The sequence below is a fragment of the Solanum pennellii genome, chromosome 4 (assembly GCF_001406875.1).
Source record: "Solanum pennellii chromosome 4, SPENNV200".
In the NCBI taxonomy this organism is placed as follows: domain Eukaryota; kingdom Viridiplantae; phylum Streptophyta; class Magnoliopsida; order Solanales; family Solanaceae; genus Solanum; species Solanum pennellii.
In genome coordinates, this window is record NC_028640.1 from 7,347,086 (window position 1) to 7,361,528 (window position 14,443).

Below are 14,443 nucleotides of genomic sequence, written 5' to 3' on the forward strand. Positions count from 1 at the left end.
TTTATACAAACCAAAAACTATGTTGAAGACCTATAATATGCCTATACATCATTTCCGGATGTTAAAGCATGGCTGATTTCGGATAGCATACTTGCTGATGAAGTATTACCTTCAAAATTTAAACGACCTCCTGGCAGGCCAAAGGGTAAGCCTCGCAAAAAAAAAGCAAGAGAGTTATCGAGGATTAAGGGGAAAAATACATGTAGCACTTGTGGAATGGCAGGTCACTATAGGCGTTCATGTAGGAATAAGCCACAAGATGTTTAAGGTTGAATTTTTTTCTCTCGTGAAATTGAATTGAAACTCTATACATCTATATTGTAATTTATGACTTAATTGCATTCTTGATTTTTGTATAATTATATGACTTAAATTACGTCATAATTTTGTTATATGTTGTACATTAATGTGTGTGTTGACCTATAATAAAATCTTTTTTGTAAACAAACGGTATATACTAAAAAGAATACAAATGAATAGATAGTGACAGTGAAGTGTAACAAATTATTTGAAGTAATTATTATACACAATAAGTGTGATTATATACAATATACAATGAATCATTTGAACAATATATAACTTTGTTATACAAATTCGTAAATCCAATTTGTATATATATACTCAACATGAAAAAATGTTAGATAAACAACAAGATCTTATACAAATAAAATCTTATATGCCTAAAATATAGTAATCGCATTAATTTGTATAGAAAACAATGTATATATATACGTAAGAATAAAAAACAGTGAGTTTTGAAATAAATTTTTATGCAAATAAATTGTATATGTATACATTTATTTATATAATACGATATACAAAATAACACTAAGATAGAAATTGTTAGATCTGTTTTTATATATAATGTCAAAACAAGCAAAATGATATTACGAGTTAGTTAAAACAAAAGGTAGCGTAAAATTATTAATTTAAACCAAATACTTAAACTGTCAACTAAGCAAAAACCATGTTACGACTATGGTAAAAAGCTACTGCATTGTAATCCTTTCAATACTGTTGTTTTCTGTGCGATTCCTGATGGTTTTAAAGGCACTTCACTATCACTGACAGCTCTAGCTTGTAGCTTTTGAATGCCGTAATTCCACAATAATGCACTGTATCTAATACGAACTTCTTCTGGGTCTAAATCTGCTGAAATGTCTTTCCTCTCACTCAAAAACTCCGCGTATGACGCAACATACACTTCACAATCCCTAAAAAAGTATACGCAAAAAAACGTCGAATGTTATTATACTACTTAAAGTGTAACTATATTCAATAAAATATAAACTTAATGAAATTTGAACTCACAAACTAGCAGCTGGTTGTTGGGGAAGGTCTTCCACATATACAATTTCAAAGGAATCGTATACGGTATGACCTTGATATCGATGGTGATTTGCAATATCCAAACCTTTCTTCAGATAGAAATCAGACTTTAGAAGATACATCGGGATAATCTGTGCATACTTCTTGATGTGATTAACAACAAATGAGTGGTGAAGAGAATTGTTGATTGAATCGTACACCTTGATGCATCGATCATTGAAAGATATGACAATCAGAATCCAATGTAACCTCCCTTCTACGTTAACTGGATGAATACATCATCGACTGTGTGCCATGGTGCATAAGCTGGCATCTTGTATCCATTAATGTAATCAATAATCATCTCATCTAAAACTTTCTTAGAAAGTTCACCTTCTATTCCATAATATGCATTCCAAGCATTTTGAAAAACAGTGTTGAAATTGCAACATAGATTTGTCAATTTGTATGTGCTACTGTTGGAGTATTTGGCCTTTTTTCTTATGTAGTAGAATATGACATCTATGTGCTGTGATAAAATAAGTAATAATATTATAAGTTCTACATTATACAATTTCATATAATTTATACACTTTTAATAAATAAAAATGGAAACATACCGAGGTATCAATCAACTGGCGCTCAAACCCGATATTGTAGAACCGATTCTTATTGTCAATTGTTCTACACCAAAATTAAACAAGTGTGGTAATGTTGCCTTTCCTTTCTTGTAGCGATCCTCCGCATAGTTCCTAATATAAACAATACAAAATAACTACACATTTTAACAAACGATTAAAAATACAATTGTATATAATAGAAATAAAATGTTACTTTTTGTAATGCTTGACGAGTAAGTCTTCTTTCAGCCATATCCAAAAATTTGAAAATATATCAGACTCTTCCTTATCAGATAATGAAACAAATGGATGTTTCAGATAAAAAACAACTGGTTGTCGGGACGAACTACCTGAAAAGTTCAGTATACAAATATTTACAACATGCACACAATATGGTTATTTATGATGATGTAAACATAAATAATTGTTGCATACCAGCATCTGACCCGAATAAAGTCATGTATGGAGATATGTTGAATGGACCTAGGCGTCTAGGCCTAAAAGCTGGCATTGTTGTTACTTCAGCTACAACTTGTTTTTGTAATACAATATTTTGCAGTGTGTTCATGCTTGGAAAAAGATGGTCTGGCAATTCATCATGTGATTCAGTTACAGCTGTTTCCTTATTTGAATCATGCATGTATACCATTCGTATAGGCGCTGCAATTATAGTAGACTCCTTTGCATCTGCAATACGCTCATCAGATGCAGCATTGTATATGTTATTATGTACCTGACTGTTTGAGCTATTTTCAGTTTCCTTTTGGGCAATTTGCTGGGCATCCACGGTAGCATCCAACACTACTTGATCTGGTGAGGCAGTACCACTTAGATCATTCAAATTATCACCCAAATCAACTTGATCCAACAGTGCAGAATTCGAGTTTAGATCTTTCAAGTTATCTCCCAGCTTAACAGAAAAGAATAACTTAAATATCCAACAAATTGATTATATACAAATATGATAAATTTTAAAATGTATATAATCATTTACGAGTACCTCATGATCTTTTAATTCACTTGAATAACCTATCCGCTGTTTTTGTGCACCTAACTGTGAAGAGTTGGTATGTGACTGATGAAAACGAGTGACATGCGTTTCTTGCATGACATCTTCAACAGTAGCTTGAAAATGTACACAATATACGAAAATATGTTCTAATATATTCTATATACAAATAAGTTAGATGTTGGTATACAATATTCAAATTTGAGCTATATTAGTATATAGTTCATATTTATTTTATACCTATAAAATAAAAAAAATTGAATTTACGTATATACAATTGATGTCATTTCAGTATGTGTATAAATGAATTAATGTATAAGTATATACAAATATTACCTCTTGATCTTTCAATTTTCTAAATTGACTTTGGGGTTCATGTGGAGAGTAAGTGGGATGGTGATGAAAATCTTTGATGGGTGATTCTTGTTGATCATCAACGACGCTAACCTGAAAATAATTATACAACTTTATTAATTAGAATGTATTATATATTATTGTCACGACCCAAAACGGGCCGCGACTGGCACCCACACTTATCCTACTATGTGAGCGAACCAACCAATCTAATCCCCAACATTTCAACCATAAATAACAAAATATAATGCGGAAGACTTAAAACTCATTAATGAAAATCGATTAAATAACTTATAAAAACTCAATACTATTTATTCCCAAAACCTGGAAGTCATCACCACAAGAACATCTATCCTCAAATTACTAATCTAAGAGTATCTAAGAAGCTAAAATAAGTAAAAAGCTAGTCCATGCCGGAATCTCAAGGCATCAAGACATGAGGAGGAAGATCCAGTCCAAGCTAGAAGCAATAGCTCACCCTGAAATCTGGATTGATGAAGACTGGCTAGAGTTGCGGTTGAGTTGAAGACGATGGCACGTTTGCTGCACTCCACAAATAACAAAGAAAAACAAATACAAGTAGGGGTCAGTACAAAACACGAGTACTGAGTAGGTATCATCGGCCAACTCAAAATAGAAAACAGTATATATCAGATAATAACATAAAATCAACTAATATTCTTAACAGGTGATAGCAACAAGTATAAGAATCATTTACAACATCACCAAACACATCTATGAGGACTCAAGCCTCCACATCATACTCTTTTTGGGAAACAAGTTCTTTAGATTGAGTATATTAACATATTTCAAGATTCATTCTCTTTACTAATCCTGGTGTCGGAACGTGACACTCCGATCCATCTACTATCCTGGTGTCGGAACGTGACACTCCGATCCATATACTATCCTGGTGCCGGAACGTGACACCCGATCCATATACTATCCTGGTGTCGGAACGTGACACTCCGATCCATATACTATCCTGGTGTCGGAACGTGACACCCCGATCCATATACTATCCTGGTGCCGGAACGTGACACCCGATCCATATACTATCCTGGTGTCGGAACGTGACACTCCGATCCATATACTATCCTGGTGCCGGAACGTGACACCCGATCCATATACTATCCTGGTGTCGGAACGTGACACTCCGATCCATATACTATCCTGGTGCCGGAACGTGACACCCGATCCATATACTATCCTGGTGTCGGAACGTGACACTCCGATCCATATACTATCCTGGTGCCGGAACGTGACACCCGATCCATATACTATCCTGGTGTCGGAACGTGACACTCCGATCCATATACTATCCTGGTGCCGGAACGTGACACCCGATCCATATACTATCCTGGTGTCGGAACGTGACACTCCGATCCATATACTATCCTGGTGCCGGAACGTGACACCCGATCCATATACTATCCTGGTGTCGGAACGTGACACTCCGATCCATATACTATCCTGGTGCCGGAACGTGACACCCGATCCATATACTATCCTGGTGTCGGAACGTGACACTCCGATCCATATACTATCCTGGTGCCGGAACGTGACACCCGATCCATATACTATCCTGGTGTCGGAACGTGACACTCCGATCCATATACTATCCTGGTGCCGGAACGTGACACCCGATCCATATACTATCCTGGTGTCGGAACGTGACACTCCGATCCATATACTATCCTGGTGCCGGAACGTGACACCCGATCCATATACTATCCTGGTGTCGGAACGTGACACTCCGATCCATATATTATCCTGGTGCCGGAACGTGACACCCGATCCATATACTATCCTGGTGTCGGAACGTGACACTCCGATCCATATACTATCCTGGTGCCGGAACGTGACACCCGATCCATATACTATCCTGGTGTCGGAACGTGACACTCCGATCCATATATATATTCTATCCTGGTGCCGGAACGTGACACCCGATCCACATTTATATTCTATCCTGGTGTCGGAACGTGACACTCCGATCCATATATATATTCTATCCTGGTGCCGGAACGTGACACCCGATCCACATTTATTCTATCCTGGTGTCGGAACGTGACACTCCGATCCATATATATATTCTATCCTGGTGCCGGAACGTGACACCCGATCCACATTTATATTCTATCCTGGTGTCGGAACGTGACACTCCGATCCATATATATATTCTATCCTGGTGCCGGAACGTGACACCCGATCCACATTTATATTCTATCCTGGTGTCGGAACGTGACACTCCGATCCATATATATATTCTATCCTGGTGCCGGAACGTGACACCCGATCCACATTTATATTCTATCCTGGTGTCGGAACGTGACACTCCGATCCATATATATATTCTATCCTGGTGCCGGAACGTGACACCCGATCCACATTTATATTCTATCCTGGTGCCGGAACGTGACACCCGATCCATATTTATATTCTATCCTGGTGCCGGAACGTGACACCCGATCCATATTTATATTCTATCCTGGTGCCGGAACGTGACACCCGATCCATATATATATTCTATCCTGGTGCCGGAACGTGACACCCGATCCACATTTATATTCTATCCTGGTGTCGGAACGTGACACTCCGATCCATATATATATTCTATCCTGGTGCCGGAACGTGACACCCGATCCACATTTATATTCTATCCTGGTGTCGGAACGTGACACTCCGATCCATATATATATTCTATCCTGGTGCCGGAACGTGACACCCGATCCACATTTATATTCTATCCTGGTGTCGGAACGTGACACTCCGATCCATATATATATTCTATCCTGGTGCCGGAACGTGACACCCGATCCACATTTATATTCTATCCTGGTGTCGGAACGTGACACTCCGATCCATATATATATTCTATCCTGGTGCCGGAACGTGACACCCGATCCACATTTATATTCTATCCTGGTGTCGGAACGTGACACTCCGATCCATATATATATTCTATCCTGGTGCCGGAACGTGACACCCGATCCACATTTATATTCTATCCTGGTGTCGGAACGTGACACTCCGATCCATATATATATTCTATCCTGGTGCCGGAACGTGACACCCGATCCACATTTATATTCTATCCTGGTGTCGGAACGTGACACTCCGATCCATATATATATTCTATCCTGGTGCCGGAACGTGACACCCGATCCACATTTATATTCTATCCTGGTGTCGGAACGTGACACTCCGATCCATATATATATTCTATCCTGGTGCCGGAACGTGACACCCGATCCACATTTATATTCTATCCTGGTGTCGGAACGTGACACTCCGATCCATATATATATTCTATCCTGGTGCCGGAACGTGACACCCGATCCACATTTATATTCTATCCTGGTGCCGGAACGTGACACCCGATCCATATTTATATTCTATCCTGGTGCCGGAACGTGACACCCGATCCATATTTATATTCTATCCTGGTGCCGGAACGTGACACCCGATCCACATATATATTCTATCCTGGTGCCGGAACGTGACACCCGATCCATATTTATATTCTATCCTGGTGCCGGAACGTGACACCCGATCCACATATATATTCTATCCTGGTGCCGGAACGTGACACCCGATCCATATTTATATTCTATCCTGGTGCCGGAACGTGACACCCGATCCACATATATATTCTATCCTGGTGCCGGAACGTGACACCCGATCCATATTTATATTCTATCCTGGTGCCGGAACGTGACACCCGATCCATATATATATTCTATCCTGGTGCCGGAACGTGACACCCGATCCACATTTATATTCTATCCTGGTGTCGGAACGTGACACTCCGATCCATATATATATTCTATCCTGGTGCCGGAACGTGACACCCGATCCACATTTATATTCTATCCTGGTGTCGGAACGTGACACTCCGATCCATATATATATTCTATCCTGGTGCCGGAACGTGACACCCGATCCACATTTATATTCTATCCTGGTGTCGGAACGTGACACTCCGATCCATATATATATTCTATCCTGGTGCCGGAACGTGACACCCGATCCACATTTATATTCTATCCTGGTGTCGGAACGTGACACTCCGATCCATATATATATTCTATCCTGGTGCCGGAACGTGACACCCGATCCACATTTATATTCTATCCTGGTGTCGGAACGTGACACTCCGATCCATATATATATTCTATCCTGGTGCCGGAACGTGACACCCGATCCACATTTATATTCTATCCTGGTGTCGGAACGTGACACTCCGATCCATATATATATTCTATCCTGGTGCCGGAACGTGACACCCGATCCACATTTATATTCTATCCTGGTGTCGGAACGTGACACTCCGATCCATATATATATTCTATCCTGGTGCCGGAACGTGACACCCGATCCACATTTATATTCTATCCTGGTGTCGGAACGTGACACTCCGATCCATATATATATTCTATCCTGGTGCCGGAACGTGACACCCGATCCACATTTATATTCTATCCTGGTGTCGGAACGTGACACTCCGATCCATATATATATTCTATCCTGGTGCCGGAACGTGACACCCGATCCACATTTATATTCTATCCTGGTGTCGGAACGTGACACTCCGATCCATATATATATTCTATCCTGGTGCCGGAACGTGACACCCGATCCACATTTATATTCTATCCTGGTGTCGGAACGTGACACTCCGATCCATATATATATTCTATCCTGGTGCCGGAACGTGACACCCGATCCACATTCATATTCTATCCTGGTGTCGGAACGTGACACTCCGATCCACATATATATTCTATCCTGGTGCCGGAACGTGACACCCGATCCATATTTATATTCTATCCTGGTGCCGGAACGTGACACCCGATCCATATATATATTCTATCCTGGTGCCGGAACGTGACACCCGATCCATATTTATATTCTATCCTGGTGCCGGAACGTGACACCCGATCCATATATATATTCTATCCTGGTGCCGGAACGTGACACCCGATCCACATTTATATTCTATCCTGGTGTCGGAACGTGACACTCCGATCCATATATATATTCTATCCTGGTGCCGGAACGTGACACCCGATCCACATTTATATTCTATCCTGGTGTCGGAACGTGACACTCCGATCCATATATATATTCTATCCTGGTGCCGGAACGTGACACCCGATCCACATTTATATTCTATCCTGGTGTCGGAACGTGACACTCCGATCCATATATATATTCTATCCTGGTGCCGGAACGTGACACCCGATCCACATTTATATTCTATCCTGGTGTCGGAACGTGACACTCCGATCCATATATATATTCTATCCTGGTGCCGGAACGTGACACCCGATCCACATTTATATTCTATCCTGGTGTCGGAACGTGACACTCCGATCCATATATATATTCTATCCTGGTGCCGGAACGTGACACCCGATCCACATTTATATTCTATCCTGGTGTCGGAACGTGACACTCCGATCCATATATATATTCTATCCTGGTGCCGGAACGTGACACCCGATCCACATTTATATTCTATCCTGGTGTCGGAACGTGACACTCCGATCCATATATATATTCTATCCTGGTGCCGGAACGTGACACCCGATCCACATTTATATTCTATCCTGGTGTCGGAACGTGACACTCCGATCCATATATATATTCTATCCTGGTGCCGGAACGTGACACCCGATCCACATTTATATTCTATCCTGGTGTCGGAACGTGACACTCCGATCCATATATATATTCTATCCTGGTGCCGGAACGTGACACCCGATCCACATTTATATTCTATCCTGGTGTCGGAACGTGACACTCCGATCCATATATATATTCTATCCTGGTGCCGGAACGTGACACCCGATCCACATTTATATTCTATCCTGGTGCCGGAACGTGACACCCGATCCATATTTATATTCTATCCTGGTGCCGGAACGTGACACCCGATCCATATATATATTCTATCCTGGTGCCGGAACGTGACACCCGATCCATATTTATATTCTATCCTGGTGCCGGAACGTGACACCCGATCCATATATATATTCTATCCTGGTGCCGGAACGTGACACCCGATCCACATTTATATTCTATCCTGGTGTCGGAACGTGACACTCCGATCCATATATATATTCTATCCTGGTGCCGGAACGTGACACCCGATCCACATTCATATTCTATCCTGGTGTCGGAACGTGACACTCCGATCCATATATATATTCTATCCTGGTGCCGGAACGTGACACCCGATCCACATTTATATTCTATCCTGGTGTCGGAACGTGACACTCCGATCCATATATATATTCTATCCTGGTGCCGGAACGTGACACCCGATCCACATTCATATTCTATCCTGGTGTCGGAACGTGACACTCCGATCCACATATATATTCTATCCTGGTGCCGGAACGTGACACCCGATCCATATTTATATTCTATCCTGGTGCCGGAACGTGACACCCGATCCATATATATATTCTATCCTGGTGCCGGAACGTGACACCCGATCCATATTTATATTCTATCCTGGTGCCGGAACGTGACACCCGATCCATATATATATTCTATCCTGGTGCCGGAACGTGACACCCGATCCACATTTATATTCTATCCTGGTGTCGGAACGTGACACTCCGATCCATATATATATTCTATCCTGGTGCCGGAACGTGACACCCGATCCACATTTATATTCTATCCTGGTGTCGGAACGTGACACTCCGATCCATATATATATTCTATCCTGGTGCCGGAACGTGACACCCGATCCACATTCATATTCTATCCTGGTGTCGGAACGTGACACTCCGATCCACATATATATTCTATCCTGGTGCCGGAACGTGACACCCGATCCATATTTATATTCTATCCTGGTGCCGGAACGTGACACCCGATCCATATATATATTCTATCCTGGTGCCGGAACGTGACACCCGATCCATATTTATATTCTATCCTGGTGCCGGAACGTGACACCCGATCCATATATATATTCTATCCTGGTGCCGGAACGTGACACCCGATCCACATTTATTCTATCCTGGTGTCGGAACGTGACACCCCATCCCCTAATCTCATTACTTTAGTTCATCAAGCCTTCTTTTATACCAAGGCATCATCATTAACAAAGTAAAATTAGGGTTCTTCAAGATTTGGGATTCAATAGCTTCATCATGCTAATTTCATCATAATTATATATAAAATCACATCATGCATGCACACAATTAAGCATATAGAAGATTTTATAATACTACCCAACACATATCATTCGCTATTAAGAGTTTACTACGAATAGCATAAACCATAACCTACCTCCACCGAAAATTCGTGATCAAGCAAGCAAATTTCCCCAAAGCTTGTGTTTTTCCCTTCGTTCGTTTCTCTCTCTCTATCAATCGTGCGTTCTCTTTTTCTGTTCTTTTTCTTTTTCTTATTCAAACCCTCTTTCTTTTACCCTAATTACCTTATAATTAAGTATAAAGATGGTAATAATATCCCACTAATTAACTCAAGGTTACCTCTTTTAACCCCCAAGTAATTAGACTTATAATCCTTAACCCTCTAACTTTATAATTAAAGTAGGAATAGTCCAAAACGTCCCTTAAAACGTGTAAAGAAATCCGACTCCACCTGGGATTACGCAACCTGTGACGGCCCATCGTGCCTGCGACGGTCCGTCATGCAGGTTCGTCATGGACTCAATTTGTTTAAGGAGTCTGTGACGGCCCGTCGTGCCTACGACGGTCCGTCCTGCACTTCCTTGCCAAGTTCAGAGAGTCGATTTCAGTACCCAAATTTCAGAAGTCTAAGTCTTTTGGAACGAGACACCTGCGACGGTCCGTCGTGCCCACGACGGTTCGTCCTGCAGGTCCGTCGCGAAGTTCAGAGAGTCGATTTCAGTACCCAAATTTCAGAATTCCAAGTGTTTTGGAACGAGACCCCCTCGACGGTCCGTCGTGCCCATGACGGTCCGTCGTGGGATCCGTCGACTCAGCCAGTTTTTCCAGAAATAAAATCTGCTGCTCAAAACGACTAAACAGAATAATTGCATATAATCTTTGCAACTAACTTATATTTATATAATTATTGATTATCGATTTTTGGAATGCTTCAAATTCATCACACGAATGGTAATGCATGTTGACTTCTTGCTTTGCCCCATTTGTGTTCTGTCTTGTACACCTTCTGCTCTTCACGTTTATTATTGTGTGACGTACCTACATCACTGTGTTTCTCAACACTGTTGATATTGATGGACTGTGATCGTGTGGCTTTCCGCGGCATTGATCTTCGTTTATAGGTCTTAATTGCTTTTGTTGAAGATTTATTGAGGGAGATAACTGGAGCAGATTGCTTTTTCTTTTTCCTAATCGGAGAGGAACATTCAATAACTTTCTCTTTTCCTTTTCTGCTTGTTATAATAGGCGGATTTTGAAAATCATCATCCGACTCTGTAGCTTTATTGTGATCAGAACACTCAATCTGCGGGGCCTGTGAAATTGATTGGTCTGTCGGTGGAGGAAGTTGAAGGATTTTAATTTCATCGCTGTTGGTTCAATATTTCTGAACTTAATCTGCATAATCATGAAAAATTGGAAGTCAATATAATCAAAATGTGATATACAAATTGTAGTTAAAAAATGCATACCGAATTATCTGCATTTTTTAAGATTGTTTTCATGAAATAATCAAACCGAGGATGGTTGTTCTTAGTCACCCAATTGATAATCCGAGGAATGTGACTAGAAACCTTGACAGCAATCTTCTCATCAACATACAAGCAACATTCATAGAAACAAACTTGCATTGGAAGGGGGAAGCCTTGAATCTTTTAGTATTGTCTAGTTGGCTTTATCTTGTTGTTGATCGATTTGGCATGTTCATTAAAAGCCTTTCGACCCCACGGATAATCCATAAATCTACCTGTTTCAACCAGATCAAAGTCCAACCTATCTATTGTTGTTGTAGTAGGTTCGGCGGACACGATAAATTCATGTATATAATATAGAATCCCAAACTTGTATGCCTCTCCCTGATTGTCACCCCATACCTTTGCTTTAAAAGCTTCAGCCAATCGAGCTTTAGTGACAGAAGAATTTCCTAAAAAATACTCAGCGATGATTCTATTGGGTTGATCAGTATTAAAGCAGAAGTCAGCACCATTATCAGAACAATTCAAACCAGAAATTATTGCAAACACCCTGATTGTGAATCGAAGCGTTGTGCCATTTATATAAAAAGGTATTGCATTGATAAAACTACCTTCCAACTCCCTCAACATAAAGCATCTAAACAATTGTGCTTGCACATGACATCGTCTCATTGTTGTCAACTGTGCAAAACACGATGATGTACATATACGATTATATTGATTTGGAGGAAGTTTATTATGAAGCTCATTCAATGTATTGATTTGCTTATAACATTGCATGTGAATTGTCCTTTTTTCACGGTTCTTGCAAATAAATCTGACTACCTAAAAAAAAAAGGGAAAAGCTACATTATTTCAATCAAGGGCTACATATAAATATATTTTTTTGTATACATAACAAAAAAAGTATAAATAAAATATACATTTGTAATTGCGTTTCTTTTGTATATATATACAAACTTACCTTTTTTGTATATTAGTATGTGTACATGAATATGGTACTTAAACATGTCAATATATACAACTGTCTAAATGACTTTGTATATACTACAATAATATATAAACTTAATATATACTAACTTCAATAATTTGTATATAACTACTAAAATATTCAAATTATAATCATATAATGAAATTTTCCCATCTCTATAACTAAATACAATTACTTTTTGTAATGTATACAAAAACAAAAATAATATGGAGCCTTTAATATACAATCAACTACTACCACTATTAAAACTTAGTATATTATTCATTATACATAACTTAAAGTATGTATAAACTAATCAAATCTAAAGACACATACAATAACTAAAGGAATATACAAATAAATAATGAAAGATATATATAAATAACTAAAACATGTGTGTACTAAACACGCAATATACTAGATACAATTACGTGAATACAAAATTTACTTAAACAAATAATTTTTCGTATATATAACTACTAAATATAGAAATTATAATCATATATGAAATTTTCCCATCTGTATAACTAAATACAATTACTTTTTGTATATGTATACAAAAACAAAAATAATATGGAGCCTTTAATATACAATCCACTACTACCACTATTAAAACTTAGTATATTATTCATTATACATAACTTAAAGTATGTATAAACTAATCAAATCTACCGACACATACAATAACTAAAGGAATATACAATAAATAATGGAAGATATATATAAATAAATAAAACATGTGTGTACTAAACATGCAATATACTATATACAATTACGTGAATACAAAATTTACTTACACAAATAATTTTTTGTATATTGACACCTAAGTAACAAAAAAATTGTATCTAAAGTTGTGTTTTAAGCCACAACCTCATGATTGTGATGTTCTTCAGATCCCATCAATTTCAGATGCACTCTCCTCTGAATCACTGTTTACTGCTTTCCTCTTCTTCCTCCTTGTACAATTTTTATGCCTCTAGCTTTGGCATTGATAAGAACTTTTTGAACTGCCGTAGGGTCATATTTTTTCTTTGATCTCAATTCTTCCGTTGTTTGTTCATGTTGAACTTGTTTGGATTTTTACCATAGACCTTACATCAACTCCAAAATCTTGAGTTACACTCATTGAAAATGAGGGTAAATTGTCAACAAAATTGACATGCAATGGAATACCTCTGGTAATCCTCATAGATGAAGATGATTCATTCATTCTGATTTTGAAGAATTTGTGATTTAATAAGAACAATCGATTATTTCACAAAAAAAATATGAAAAAAATATAAGAAACACAATTCATATACAATTATTTAATAAGGAAAAAAATTGGAAAACGACTACATTTTAGGAGTACCTGCGAAAGTTGAATTCAATTTCGGGAGGGAGGAATGGAATTTTTGCCAATTTGAAATTCAAAATCGGATAGAAGTATTGATTATAGGAGAAAAAGGTGGAATATGAATAGGAGAGATAATATTGATTGTATAAAATTATATACACAATTTAAAAAAAGATTTTTGTACGATTGGTTT

At 38.8% G+C, this 14,443-nt stretch overlaps 1 pseudogene; it reads right to left on the minus strand.

The window, feature by feature from the left end:
• Window positions 1–989: 989 nt before the first annotated feature.
• LOC107016479 lies at window positions 990–14,124 on the minus strand (annotated as a pseudogene).
• Window positions 14,125–14,443: the final 319 nt, after the last annotated feature.